A 15,972-nucleotide genomic window follows, 5' to 3' on the forward strand; every position below is an offset into this window, starting at 1 on the left:
GTTTTAGTGGTGTCCCCAGAGACCCATATTATATGCACTCATTAATGATTATCATGCTGTTAAAAGGGCACTCATGCTACTAATTACGAGATTAAACTCCTGGGGAAAGTTCAATGGATGATTAATATGCAAGTACAGCAACTTCATGAAGATCACAGAGATGTTCAGTGCAAATTGGCCAGCAGGTCGTGGGGATTCTCATTTTACCGGATATTTCTTCTTTGCCATAAGTTGCCAACAGATTTGCCCGTTAATTGCATCTATGTCGTAATAAATAATGTCACTTATATTGATTACTTTTTATCTTCAAATTTTGGTTAATTGGCCAAGTCGGCAGGGGCTGTCCGTCCCCAGGACCTCCAGAGGACGCCCGCCCATCAAGGGCAACAGCAGGCTGCCCCCATCTCTGATATGCATCCTGGGGACGCACCTGGACATAGCGGAGGGCTAAACACATTGAGAATCACTGAGCGGGCACTGGAGCGGACACTGGAGTGGGGAGGAGGAGGGCGGCATCATTGGACCGAGGGCCAGTTGGGGTCACTATTGTACTTATAAACATGTACACCTATAAACATGTTATACCCGAGACATGTGAAGCCTCTGTCACGCTATTCCGCATTGCGAGCCGGCCTATCCCCCCCCCCCCCCCCCCCCCCCTAGTTTTCAACCACCCTCCCCGGCCCAAGCCCCCTGGGCTTCCTGTTACTGGACCTGGGCCTTACCCCCGCCCCAAGGCATACCATGTGCAGGCGAGAAGTGTAAGCGCGCACTCAGCAGACAGACAGGAGTCAGACTATGGCATAGATTGAGCAGCACCAGAGCTCAGCTCGCAGCAGTATATCATCACCCTCCTGCCTTGTATATTGACCCACTGACAGTGCTGCCACAGGCCCATCACCCTGGAGTGATGTAACACAGACCCTGGAAGGGGGGAACAAGGCGACAGGGGAGGGGGAGAAGGGGGTGGGGTAGGGGCATGGTTGTGGGGGGACAGCGGGTGGGATGGGGAGCGGGGGTGCGATGTCGGATGAAGCCACATTCTACGAGAAGCGGGCGAGGATGAGGGCCTCCTTGGTCCTCCAGGCATGCCGGATCCCCATCGCCACCTCCTGTCATCGCCTGTCCTCCATCCTCCGGCTGCTCCTGCGGGTCCTCCCTGGGCTCCTCCTCCAGCCCCCCCTGGTCTGGCTCCTCCTCTCCTCCTCCTTGGAGGTGGTGACATGTTCCTCCTCCTCCACCTCCAGCCTCGTTGCTGTGCCAGGTTGTGGAGGACACAGCAGACCACCACAAAGTGTGCGACCCTCCGGGAAGTGTACTGCAGGGTGCCACCAGAGCGGTCGAGGCATCGGAACCGCATTTCAAGCAGTAGGATGTACTGCTTAATGACACCCCAGATGGCCACATGGTCCTCGTTATACCGGGTCTCTGCATCGGTCTCCAGCCTCCTTACTGGCGTCATTGGCCAGAGAGTTAGCGGGTACCCCTTATCCCCAAGGGCTAACTGGTCACCGTGGTGTGTCCCTCGAAGATGCCGGGGATCTTCCCCTGCCCCAGGATAGAGCTGCCTTGCGCACTCCCAGGGAAGTGTGGACACATGTGCATGAGCGTTCAGCTCACTATCAGGCAGGAGTCAAGCATATCGCTGAGGATGAGGGGAGCATCGCCCTGTCCTCAATTCAAGTCATCATCATTCTCCTGCAGCGTGCAGCCAATGGCTTTAGTGTCCAGCACATGCATATAGGAACCATATGAGAACGTCCTGCAGGCACCTCAGTAGTGATTTCATGTCAGACCCCATAGTGGGAGAGCTCTTCACTCCCTCGTCCTTGTCGTCCACAAACCAAGATGGTATGAGGGCATCCTTAGCTCTTCACCCCATGCAGGCCCTGGCAATTGCCCAAGGTCCTTCCTCCTCCTCCACGTGTTGACCCTCGATGCCCTCCATGTTCGTTCTTGGGATGTGGGCGTCGCTAACTGAGACAGCATTTGTTGCTCACCCTTAATTGCCCTTGACCTGAGTGAATTGCTAGGCCATTTCAGTGGGGGGCAGTTAAAAGTCAACCTCATGGCTGTGTGGGTCAAGAGTCACATGTAGATCAGACCGGGTTGGAACAGCAGATTTCCTTCCCTGAAGGACATTAGTAAACCAGATGGGTTTTTACAATCGGCAATGGTGTCAGGGTCATCAAAGAACAAAGAACAATACAGCACAGGAACAGGCCCTTTGGCCCTCCAAGTCTGGATCACATGTCCTATCTAAACCAAACACTTGTATCCTTCTATATCCCGTCTGATCATGTGTCTGTCCAGATAAGTCTTAAAGGTCGCTAACATATCTGCCTCAACCACCTAACTTGGCAATACATTCCAGGCCACCACCATACTGTGTAAAAAACTTCCCCCGCACATCTACCCTGAACCTTTCCCCCCTCACCTTGAACTTGTGCCCCCTTGTAATTTTCAATTCCCCCCTGGGAAAAAGCCTCCAATTGTTCACCCTATCTATACCCCTCAGAATTTTATAAACTTCTATCAGGTTGCCCCTCAGCCTCCGTCTTTCTAGGGAGAACCATTTCCACCTGTGCTGCCACTTTTAAGCATCTCTGGACCTGCATGCCCAGATCTCTATGTGCGTCCATGCTTCTGATCATAGAATCATAGAGTGTGCAGTGCAGAAGGAGGCCATTCAGCCCATTGAGTCTGCACCGGCTCTTGGAAAGAGCACCCTACATCAGCCCACGCCTCCACCCTATCCCCGTAACCCAGTAATCTCACCTAACCTTTTTGGACACCAAGGGCAATTTATCATGGCCAATCCACCTAACCTGCACATCTTTGACTGTGGGAGGAAACCGGAGCACCCACGCAGACACAGGGAGAACGTGCAGACTCTGCACAGACAGTGACCCAAGCCGGGAATCGAACCTGGGGCCTCTTTCAATGGCCCCCGACCGGCTCCGTGTTGACCGCACACGCGAGACTGGCGGCGATTCTACGGTCCGTGGAGAATCGCGGGAAGGCTTCGAACCCGATTGCGGGTCTGACGCCCCATTCTCCGTTCATGCGCCGAGCGCGAGTACGGCACGGAGGCTCGTAGAATCCCGCCCCTTATCTCTGAGACCCTTTTCCAATAATTTCACTATCACCGACGTCAGGCTCACTGGCATATAATTACCAGGGTTATCCTTGCTCCCCTTCATAAATAACGGGACAATATTGGCTATCTTCCAACCCTCTGGACATTATTAGACTTTTAATTCCAGATTTTTAGTGAATTCAAATTTCACCATCTGCCATGGTGGGATTAGATCCTGGGACCCCAGAGCATTACCCTGGTGTCTGGATTACTAGTCCAGTGGCACTACCACTAGCCATCATCTCCCCACTGCAGTGCCAGGTTGTGCAGAGTACAGCAGACCACAATGATGCGGGACACCCTCTGCGGGCTATATTGAAGGGCCCCCCCGGACTGGTTCAGGTACCGGAGCAGCATCTTGAGCAGGCCAATAAACTGCTCGACCAACGTGCGCGTTGACACATGAGCCTCATAGTGAGTCTCAGCGGATATTTGTGGCCTCCACATTTGCTCATAAGCCACCTTCTGAGTGGGTAGCCCTTGTCCCTGAGGAGCCCTCTCTCAAGCCACTACACTCCCTCAAAGACAGCTGGGATCAGCAAGCTCCCTAAGATTGTGCTTGCTGCTTGTGCTACCGGGCCACACGGTAGCACAAGTGGATAGCACTGTGGCTTCACAACGCCAGGTTCCCAGGTTCAATTCCCCGCTGGGTCACTGTCTGTGCGGAGTTTTCACTTTCCCCCAGTGTGTGCGTGGGTTTCCTCCGGGTGCTCCGGTTTCCTCCCACAGTCCAAAGATGTGCAGGTTAGGTGGATTGGCCATGATAAATTGCCCTTAGTGACCAAACAGGTTAGGAGGGGTTATTGGGTTACGGGGGTAGGGGGGAAGTGGGGGCTTAAGTGGGTCGGTGCAGACTCGATGGGCCAAATGGCCGCCTTCTGCACTGTATGTTCTATGTTCTAAGATGTAGCTATCATGGACGCTTCCCGCAAACCGGCATACACCTACATGATGTGCACCGTTAGGTCACAGACGAGCTGGACATTGAGGGAGTGGCATCCCTTGTGGTTCACAAATGGTGTCCCATGGGTGCAGTCAGTCAAGATGACTGTGCTCCCGAGGTTTTTGTTCCTGTTCCAGTGCCTCCCCATTCATATCCCGAAGGCCTTCCTTAGGCGGGTCAACAGGAGCATAACGGGGTTTGTGTGGGCGCGAGGGACTCCGAGGGTGAGAAGGGTGTTCCTGGAGCGGAGTAGGGACGGGGGGTGGGCTGGCGCTGCCCAACCTCGGTGGGTACTACTGGGCTGCCAATGCGGCGATGATGCGCAAGTGGGTGATGGAGGGGGAGGGGGCGACATGGAAGATGCTGGAGACGGCGTCTTGTGAGGGTACGAGTCTGGAGGCGCTGGCAACGGCGCCGCTGACGCTCCCTCCAAGGAGGTATACCACGAGTCCGGTGGTGGCGGCTGCCCCCAAAATTTGGGGGCAATGGAGGCTGCACAGGAGAAAAGTGGGGGCCTCGGTGTGGACCCCGATACGGGTGAACCACTGGTTTGTCCCAGGGAGAATAGATGGAGGGTTTTCGGGGTATTTCAACAATATGGCGGGGTTTATTAAATTGGAGTGGGTGAAATTTGCCTTAAGGGGATCGGTGCAAGGGTTCTTCAGGCGGTGGCAACTGTTCTTGGACTTCCTGGCAGAACGGTAGACAATGGTCAGCAGCTGCAGCTCGGGGTGGGGGAGTTGGGGGGGGTTCTATTTTATTTTTGTTTATCTACACTGGGGGATCTGAGGGGGTGTATCTATTTGCTATGATTGCTGTGTGTTTCGGCGGGTGTTAATATATTATTTATGTATGGGGGAGGGGGCACTGGGTTGTTTTGTTTTATTTTGTATTTAATTCTATTGGGTTCCTTTTACATTTTGTTGTTGATATTTTGTGAAAACTTTAATAAAAATTATTTTTTAAAAAACAAATGGCGTCCCATGCTGCCATGGGGAGCAGAGAGCCACATGGGTGCAGTCGATTACACCCTGCACCTGGGGCATGCCTGCTATGTTGGCGAAGCCGCTGATCCTGGCACCCTGGTTTGCCTCGTCCTGGTCCAAGTTGATGGACATGTGGGCCCTCACGAATATCGCATCTGTGACTTCATTTATGCACTTGTGGCTGACTGGGATATGCCTCACAGGTCAGCCGTGCTGCTCTGAAACAAGCCACTTGCATAGAAGCTGAGAGCGGCAGTAACTTTCAGGGTTACAGGCAATGAGTGACCTCCCAGTCCATGTGGTGCCAACTCTTGCATCACCTGGCACAGGTAGTTCACCCTTACCCGGGACAAACACAGTCTTCTCCAGCACTGGAGCTCTGACATCTGAAGGTAGGAAGTTCAATGTCAGAATACGCTTGGCTGGTAGTGCCTGCTCAAAGACTCAGCCATCTGTGACCCAGCTCCTGGAGAAAGAATGGGCCCAGCCTCCCGCTCCTCTGCAGGATGTTGTTCCTGGCCTTGTGCAGCGGCACGCAGATGTTGCTACTGCAAGTCGGTCACAATCTACAGAATTACCAACTCAACTGGCTCCATGATTCTCCAGAATCAAAAACTGAAAAGACAAGAACATCAAAAAGTGACCAATGAGGATTCCTGACAGTGCCCTGGCCCTCAGCCTTCTCAGCGTCTGGGACAGCCACTAATGTGCTTCCCCGTGTGAGCTTTCCACGCAGCTTCGCTCCCTCCTCTGTCACACAATAATCACTTCCCCACAGTTGGCCCTGTCAACTCGTCCTGAATGAAGCGCTTCAACCCTTGAGGCATTATGCGTGAAGTGTTAGTGCAGTCGAGTGCGTTCAGTGGACCAGCGTTCTAACCTCACGGGGACCTAGATGATACCTGCTGTCATTGCTATGAACAGATTGAGTGATAAGAGACTTCACCATAATGCCTTGCATTGGAGGAGTTGGAGGAAACGTACGAGTTGACCAAAAAGAATAGTTGCAGATACCTGCAGGTGACGGATTTTGTGAGAGAGGTGCCTTCTTTCCTGGGGCTGTCCTCTCTGGTGTGGCCGGGGGGGTGGATAAGGGGGAAAAATTAGGAAGGCGGCGTGAGTGGGGGTGTTGGTATCGGAGGATGTTGGGGGCCTCTGTCTTTTTTTATTTCCAATTAAGGGGCAATTCAGCGGGACCAATCCACCTACCCTGCACATCATTTTCAGTTGTGGGGATAAGACCCACACAGAGATGGGGAGAAAGTGCAAACTCCACACGGGCAGTGGTCAAGGGCTGGGATCGAATTCGAGTCTGGCAACGTGAGGCAGCAGTGCTAACAACTGTGGCACTGTGCCACCCTAGGGGACCTGTTCATTGGTTTGTTCATTGTTGATGCTTGATCTTTCATTATTTTCATGCATATATGTAACATCCCTTTAATAAAAATATTTTTTAAGAAAAGAAATAACCAAACACAAACTGTGACCTCCCATCTAAAAGTTCCAGTCCTAATAACCCTGGAGGCCAGGTTTCATGGTTAGAGATCGGAATTCCAATCCCCTGGAAATTTGTGTGGACGGAACATTCCCAATCCAGACCCAACTGGAGATTTGTTTTGGGACTAAAAATAGGTGGTTAGGCAGAAATGATTTCCATTTAATTTAACATTTTGTTCCAACGCCACCTGCACAAAAAAATAAACAAAATCACCCCCAAATCTTATGGAAGATATTTCAAATTTGTACTTTCGAAGATTGTTTTTTTTTCAAAGCTTTGAATAACAGAAGCAGTGCCAAATCCTTTGGGAAAAGCCAATAAGCTAATTTCCAAGTGTTTGATTACATTTGGTTGGCATAATTTACTATTAACGTTATTAATTTTAAAGTGAAAACAGTAAACCGAATGTTAAAATTGTGAATTTACAACAGGAAAATCATGAAGGTCAACAAAGTAAAGTCAACCTGCTGTGGAAATGTCAGGTCTGCTGGGGTTTGAGTCACAGTTAAGAATTAAAACTCTATTTTTTTTCAGAAAATATTTTATTGAGGCATTTATAATTTTAACACTTTTCAACAATAACATCCAACAGGACACACAATGAAATAACCATCATTCCCCCCAAACACAAACCCCAACCAACATGGCTTATAAAAAAACCCACCAGCCCTCCCCGGCCCTCCTGCCATTGGTTTTTCCTGCCCTTTCCTATCCTAGAAGGGGCTGGTTTAGCACAGTGGGCTAAACAGCTGGCTTGTAATGCAGAACAATGCCAGAATCGCGGGTTCAATTCCCGTACCAGCCTTCCCGAACAGGCGCAGGAATGTGGTGACTAGGGGCTTTTCACAGTAACTTCATTGAAGCCTACTTTTGACAATGAGTGATTAGAACTATTATTATTCGTCATTTCCATGCCTCCCCTTTTACCCCCCTTCCCCATCCCCTCCCCCCCCCTGCTGACAGTCTAATTTTTCTTGAAGAAGTCAATGAACAGCTGCCACCTCTGAGCGAACCCCTATAATGAACCCCTCAAGGCAAATTAAATTTTCTCCAGCCTGAGAAACCCCGCCATGTTGCTAACCCAACCCACCGACTTCAGGGGCTCAGAGTCCCTCCATCCCAGTAAAATCTGTCTCCGGGCCACCAAGGAAACAAAGGCCAAAATGTCGGCCTCTCCCCCACCCCCTTCCGACACTCCAAAGATCGCATCTCTGGACTTGGAGCCACCCTCCCATGCAGGACCTCAGACATGACGTCCGCAAATCCCTGCCAAAAGCCCCTCCGCCTCGGACACACCCAGAACATGTGTGCATGATTCGCCGGACTTCCCCCACATCACCCACACCTGTCCTCCACCTCCTCAAAGAACCTGCTCATCCGGGCCACAGTCACATGAGCCCTGTGGACCACCTTGAATTGGAACAGGTTGAGTCTGGCACACGTTGATGATGCATTAACTCTCTGCAGATGCTCCTCCTGCTGCAGCTCAGACAGATCATACCGTACATTTTTAAAAAATAGATTTAGAGTACCCAATTTATTTTTTCCAATTAAGGGGCAATTTAGCGTGGCCAATCCACCTACCCTGCTTATCTTTGGGTTGTGGGGGCGAAACCCATGCAAAAACGTGGAGAATGTGCAAACTCCACGCAGACAGTGACCGAGAGCCGGGATCGAACCTGGGACCTCGGCGCCGTGAGACAGCTGTGCTAATCACTGTGCCACCATGCTGCCCATAGATTGTTCCGTACATGAAAAGAAAATACATAATAGGGCAAACATAAAATACACAATGTAAATGCATAGACACAGGCATTGGGTGAAGCATACAGGAGTGTAGTGCTACTCAGTAGAGAAGATATGTGACGAGATCAGATCAGTCCATAAGGGGGTCATTTAAGAGTCTGGTAACAGCGGGGAAGAAGCTGTTTTTGAATCTGTTAGTGCGTGTTCTCAGACTTTTGTATCTCCTGCCAGATGTAAGAAGTTGGAAGAGTGAGTAAGCCGGGTAGGAGGGGTCTTTGATTATGCTGCCCGCTTTCCCAAGGCAGCGGGAGGTGTAGTTAGAGTCAATGGATGGGAGGCATCGATTTGCACCTGCAAGTCATTCGCTTTTTACACTGGTTGCTAGCCCATTCAGTGGATTAGAACAAAGAAACAGAAACAATTGGTTATAAAATCCTATCACTGGTTCATTCATGTTGGTATATCATAGTATCATAGAAGCCACAGCATGGAGACAGGCCCTTTGGCCCAAACTGGTCCATGACAACCAAAAAGTCCACCTAAGCCAACCCCCTTTGCCTGTATTTGGCCCATATCCCTCTAAACTTTTCCTATCCATGTATCTGTCCAAATATCTTTCAAGTGTTGTCAATGTCCCTGCCACAACCACTTCCTCCGACAGCTCATTCCGCATACGTACCACCCTCTGTGTAAAAATGTTGCTCCTCCGGTTCCCATTAATTCTTTCCACTTTTAACTTAAACCTATGCCTTCTAGTTCTCGATTCCTCAACCTTAGGAAAAAAACTGAGTGCATTCACCCTACCCATGCCTCTCATGATCTTATACACCTCAAAAGATCACCCCCTCAGTCTCCTACGCTCCAAAGAAAAATGACTCAGCCTGTCCAATCTCTCCCGATAACACAGCCCCTTGAGTCCTGCCAACATCCTTGTAAATCTCTTCTTCACTCTCTCCAGTTTAATAACATCTTTCCAAAAGCAAGGTGACCAAAACTGAACACAATACTCCGAGTGCAGCCTCACCAATGTCCTGTACAATTGCAACATAACTTTTCAACTTCTGACATGTGAGAGTACCTTTAAGAAATGGGTGTTTATCAGTGATGTCAGAGTGTGAGTGGAGCTGGGCTGTCTGTCTGCTTTACTTTTGTTTTAGGCTGTTTGCTACAGGGTGTGTTTAGTTTCATTTCGAGAGCTGGATAGCTGCAGGCAAAGCAAGGAGCTGTATAAGGATCTCTCTCTGCAAACTAAAGACTGTCTCCAAATCAATTGGGTGATTTCAAAGTGCTGACTGCTCTCAATAGTGAATTTAAACCTGATCTCTGTGTTTAAAAGGGTCTTTTGTCTGCCGAATGTTGTTTGGGAATTTATTAAGGGTTTATCATAGAATTTACAGTGCAGAAATAAAATGAAATGCTATGAAAATGAAATGAAATGAAAATCGCTTATTGTCACAAGTAGGCTTCAAATGAAGTTACTGTGAAAAGCCCCGAGTCGCCACATTCCGGCGCCTGTTCGGGGAAGCTGGTACGGGAATTGAACCGTGCTGCTGGCCCGCCTTGGTCTGCTTTCAAATCCAGCGATTTAACCTTGTGCTGAACCAGCCCCTAAGGAGGCCATTCAGCCCATCGAGTCTGCACCGGCTCTTGGAAAGCGCACCCTACCCAAGCCCACACCTCCACCCTATCCCCATAACCCAACTCAACACTAAGGGCAAGTTTGGACACTAAGGGCAATTTATCATGGCCAATCCACCTAACCTGCACATCTTTGGACTGTGGGAGGAAACCGGAGCACCCGAAGGAAACCCACGCACACACGGGGAGGATGTGCAGACTCCGCACAGACAGTGACCCAAGCCAGAATCGAACCTGGGACCATGGAGCTGTGAAGCAATTGTGATATCCACAATGCTACCGTGCTGCCGTGTTATCAATAGAGTACTGTATTCTTTGGGGATTTATTGGTGTTGATAGTTGTTGATGTTTACTGTGGGTTTATAAAGTGTTAACTGGTTTCATAAATCTGTCACAAATAAATCACAAATTTGAATCTGTCTATATATATGTTTCTGGAACATACCTCTTCATTCACCTGAGGAAGGAGCAGCGCTCCGAAAGCTAGTGACATCGAAACAAACCTGTTGGACTTTAACCTGGTGTTGTAAAACTTCTTACTGTGCCCACCCCAGTCCAACGCCGGCATCTCCACTTCATAAATAAACATTGCTTTAATTTAAAAGTACTGTGGATCTCTGGTGTATCACACCTATAAGGTAGGCCCGTGTGCTCCCCATACCCACAATCTATTAAAAGTTGTGGGTCAGGTGAACTCCATGATACACTTTGGGACTCTCTAAACCCTAGCCCATAACACGTCTATACTCAATGCTCTGACTGATGAAGGCCAGCATACCAAAAGCCTTCTTCACTGCCCTATCTACCTATGACTCCATCTTTAGAGAACCGTGCATCTGAACTGCAAGGTCCCTCTGTTCCACGATACTCCCTAAGGCCCTACCATTCACCATGGAAGTCCTACCGTGATTTGACTTTTCAAAATGCAACAACTCACACTTAACTGTATTGATCTCATTTTGCCATTTCTTGGCCCACTTCTCCAGCTGATCAAGATCCTGCAGCAAATTTTGATAACCTTCCTCACTGTCTACAATACCACCTATTTTAGTGTCATCTGCAAACTCGCTGATCATGTCTTGTACATTCTCATCCAAATCGTTGATAGAGATAACAAACAACAAGGGGCCCAGCACTGACCCCGAGGCACACCACTAGTCACAGGCCTCCAGTCCGACAAGCATCTTTCCACCATTACCCTCTGCTTCCGACCATCAAGCCAATTGTATATCCAATTTGCCAGCTCTCCCTGGATTCCATGGAATCTAACCTTCCAGAGCAGCCTACCATGTGGAACGTTATCAAAGGCCTTACTGAAGTCTATATAGACTACATCTACCACCCCGCCCTCATCAACCTTCCTGATCATGTCATGCAAGAACTCTAACAAATTTGTACGGCACGATTCCCCATGGACAAAGCCGTGCTGACTACTCCTAATCAAACCCTGGGCTGGATTCTCCGTCCCGCCACGCCAGATTTCTGGTTCAGCATGCCGGCGGGATGCTCCGTTTCGCTGGCTGGTCGATGGGGTTTCCCATTTTTATTATATTATATTGCTACTCCTGGTAGCATGTTGTATTACTTGGTTAAAGTAATATCTGTCATTACAGGTTGCAGACGACCTTGAAGAACACACAAGTCTTCGATGTAAAGGAAACAAATTTATTAAGTAATGATAAAACTAATAAATGAGTTTGACACTACTGAACTAACTCTAGAAATAAAGTAATGAGAAATAACTGTACAAACTGTATCTGAACTACACGTGGTGGACAGGCTGTGACCTGGCTATACGATACTACTGCTGTCTGGCTACTCCTGTGTGGAAAGAGAGCAAGATCCTTGGGGAGCTCATTTATATAGTGTGATCTGGTGGTGCCCTATAGTGGTAGTGCCACCGCTAAGTGTTGTGATTAACCCTTTAGTTACATGTCTGTCTACATATCATTACAGGATTTCCCACTGTGGGGCAGCCCCATGCTGTCGGGAAACCCCCGGGCTGCCGGCAAAACAGAGCATCCTGACGACGGACAATCCAGCCCCATGTCATAGATTATCATAGAATTTACAGTGCAGAAGTAGGCCATTTGGCCCATCGAGTCTGCACCGGCTCTTGGAAAGAGCACCCTACCCAAGGTCAACACCTCCACCCTATCCCCATAACCCAGTAACCCCACCCAACACTAAGGGCAATTTTGGACACGAAGGGCAATTTATCATGGCCATCCACCTAACCTGCACATCTTTGGACTGTGGGAGGAAACCGGAGCACCCGGAGGAAACCCACGCACACACGGGGAGGATGTGTAGACTCCGCACAGACAGTGACCCAAGCCGGATTCGAACCTGGGACCCTGGAGCTGTGAAGCAATTGTGCTATCCACAATGCTACCATGCTGCCCTTCCAAACGCCTGTATATCTTATCCCACAGAATCCTCTCTAATAACTTACCCACCACAGATGTTAGGCTTACCGGTCTATAATTCCCAGTTCTTTCTTTGCACCCTTCTTAAATAAGGGCACAACATTTGCTCCCTTCCATAAGATTGTACTGTGTTTTGCTGTGTTCAACAATAATAAAGGGAACAAGAAGGAAAGCCTGTTTTCAATATTTTTAATAATTGTGTTCTTACTAATGCTACATTGCATTTGCCCACATGATGGCTAATTCGTGAAAATATTAAATATATATATTTTTGTTTTGTATTAAGTTGCCAATTTCAGAACCAGTGGAATGCTATGATTGATTTATTGTCACATGTACCGAAGTACAGTGAAAAGTATTTTTCTGCGCCCAAGGGAATGTATAAAGTACGTACACAGTAGACAAAAAGAATAATCGGCAAAGTACATCGGCAAATAAGTAATTGGTTACAGTGATTGGTGACTGCAATTACTGAGCACTTTCATCATTTCTGATATCAGCTGTTCGTTGGAATGTTCCGGTGCCAAATAATTGCTTCGGAATGAATGTAGGTGAAGAGCATCAAGGCGCACAGTAGGTTCCAAATACCCTTTGGACAGTGCTATTTATGAACATCATTACGAGAGCATATTAAAGGCTGGATAAATCTGTTTACAATGAAAGCATTGTTTTCCTGTTTTAAAAAAATGTTTCCTAGAGAGGGGCACAATTATCGTGGCCAATCCACTACCCAGCACATTTTTAGGTTGCGGGAGTGAGACCCACGCAGACATGGGGAGAATGTGTAAACTCCACACAGACTGACCTGGGGCCGGGATTGATCCTGGATCCTCAGCGCCGTGAGGCAGCAGTCCTAACTACTGCACCACTGTGCCACACTGAATTAAAGCACATATAATCCTGTGAATTGGGAACAGGTTACTTTTGGCAGTCTGACACCCTTGTAATTTTTCATCTACTGCAAGCGCATTGTATTTTTTGAATGAACAGTCATCCATAGTTTGTTTCAGAAAATAAAGATTATGCAAGTCACTACAGAGCTCCCACACAAGGGAGGTGAAAGAGATACATGTTTTTCTGACAGTATTTTTTCTTTATCTTTTGTGTTGTACCCGTATCATGATCTTTTCTTGCTCCCCATGCACGATTGATTACCTTTCGTCAAGGTGGTTCCGGTGGCCTAAATTCCAGCTGAAAACTGAAAATCATCTCAAATGACCACACACATTCACGTTTCCTTTAAATAACATTACAGGCTAACAAGGGCTGCTCTGCAAAAAAAATCTGCCTCAAGCCTGTTCAGCTAACTCTAAATTTCAATGGACTTTTTGCTTCCTGAAATAACAGTGCTTTATTCCCCTTTGCTGAACCGTTCTGAGAATATGGGTCTGGATTCCCTATTTTTGGGACTATGTCCCCACGCCGTCGTAAAAACTGTGGCCTTTCATGCCAAAGACCCTATATTCATCGCCCTGCAGGGGGCATGCAGGGACCCGTCGTGAATCTAGCAGCTTTAGCTGCAGATACGGCCCCCGCACGTCCGGGTCAGAGGCTGCGCATGCGCACGACAGCGGCCTCCAGCGGCCGCGCCGTGCTCCATGGCGGACTCAGACCGTGGAGCTGGACCTCCTAAATAGGGCCCCCGATCGGCCGCACGCCTGACCTGGACCGCCCGCCCAGAAATAGCCCGGTCCCGTATTAAGCCCGCCCTGCCCTCCGATCGCCCCACCCCCAACCATGTCGACCGCGGACTGAGTCCACAGCCGCCACGCGAGTATCCCGAACGGCAGGACCATGTTAGATCCACGCCGTCGGGACTTTGGCCGGTCGGGGGCGGAGAATAGTGGGACGAGCCTCTGGCAATGGCCGCATGTTGGGGATCCGCGACACAGAGTACGCTGCTTTTCGGGGGCCGGAGAATCGGGGAACCACCGCCGGTCCCGATTCCATGCGCAGAAATGGATTCTCCGCCCCGGCGTTGGACGTGATTTTGTTGGGGTGCGGAGAATCCAGCCCATGGTGTTAGAAAACATTCAGCACAGTTTGTCCATCATTCGTCATATTGAAAGAAACAATCATTCTGTATCCTTCCTGTACCTTTGACCTTACTTCAGAAATGATAAATTAACAGGCGCAATTCTATATATTATTTTCTTTCTTTCCTCAGTCTCCCCAACCTGCCTAATATTCATAGTTCAGTACCATTCGCATCCCAATTTGAAGATATGAATTGACCTTGAAGCTTGCACTGGTGTTGTTACTTAAACAGCTTTTAAGGTGCAATCAATAAACGCACCAATTGCTGAAATCCAGCATTAGTGAGCATATAGAAATTATGAGTGTTTGCATATTTCAATCAAATGGATTTTATTTTGTGCGAACCACGCACTATCTTACAACATACCCCATTGTTCTTTTTTTCTAACATGCTGTAATTCTTTCAAATGTTACACCAACATCATTTGATGTTGGGTGCCTGCCAGTATTTTGATGCCATAGCGATAGAAAATTACCAGCCCTCCATCAAGGTTCATTTCCAAAAGCTAGGCTACACCTATATTTGTTGAAGATCTGATCTGTATGAGATAAACTGACTGCTGTCTTGTTACACACACTTCCAGGAAGATTCTGACTTGTATCATCTAGCCATGGTTAAAGGACCAGACTGCTTCTGCTCAGCTTTGCCCTTTTAGGGGGGCAAGTTGCTCTGATGGTGATTCATATTTTCAAGCTCGCATAAAGTTAAAAAAGAAAGAAATTACCTGTTATATTCCAGTTTTATGGAATGATGCACTCCTCCATCATCAGAACTGTGTGATATGGCTTTGTTGCTTCAGTGAGGGACTGATCATCCTTGTCACCTTGGTAACAGTGTAAATCAACGGGGAAAAAATGAATGAAGCTCAGAACATTCAGACTTGCTGTTTTTCTCTCTATGAAACAAATGACCAAAGCCAAACTACACCACAATAACGGTCAAGGAGTAACTGGTGGTGGACGTAGAGGTGGTTACTCCAGTATAATATCAGTTTGCAATACAATCCATAGACAGTCTGGAGTGGAACCTATGGCTAATCCCAAGTCAGAAAAGGAAACCAGTCATCATAGCAGAGTAATATGACTCTGAGACACAGTACTCAGGTGGATGAGCAGACATCACCTCACAGGTGCAGTACCTACAGAGACTGCGGCAGCAGCTCCTGACTGAACTGGGCTATTTTTAACACAGATCCCAGCTTCTCAGTTATATACTGTAGCAGGATGTGGAGGCAACAAGCTCATTTTATCAACTGATTTTGTTTACTGTAATATTTAATTTAAGTAGACAGAACATTTTGCATTATATATCTATAGAGGTGTCAACTCATACACAACGTGGCATTAACTATTTAATGAAACTTTATACCTGTTTAGCTAAAACATTTTTACTGTGTTCACTAACTCATTACATTTAGCACAGCGTATGAGCATATAAACATGCAGTTTTGCTACTGATTTTGTTATTACTTTTATGGTATTTATTTTACAGCCACAAAACAGTGACCGTAGCAATACAGCATAAAGAAAACCTGGAGCATACATCAGGGCACTCA

At 48.1% G+C, this 15,972-nt stretch overlaps 1 protein-coding gene across 1 annotated transcript in view; it reads right to left on the reverse strand.

The window, feature by feature from the left end:
- The window catches only part of rnf182 (ring finger protein 182), a 68,952-nt gene extending 53,480 nt beyond the window's left edge, over positions 1 to 15,472 (reverse strand). Inside the window, exon 1 of the mRNA XM_072510214.1 lies at positions 15,142 to 15,472. The gene's annotated coding sequence lies outside the window, so the exon portion shown is untranslated. The remainder of the gene's footprint in view (positions 1 to 15,141) is intronic.
- Between the last annotated feature and the right edge of the window lie 500 nt (positions 15,473 to 15,972).

Source organism: Scyliorhinus torazame, chromosome 6 (assembly GCF_047496885.1).
Source record: "Scyliorhinus torazame isolate Kashiwa2021f chromosome 6, sScyTor2.1, whole genome shotgun sequence".
Taxonomy (NCBI): domain Eukaryota; kingdom Metazoa; phylum Chordata; class Chondrichthyes; order Carcharhiniformes; family Scyliorhinidae; genus Scyliorhinus; species Scyliorhinus torazame.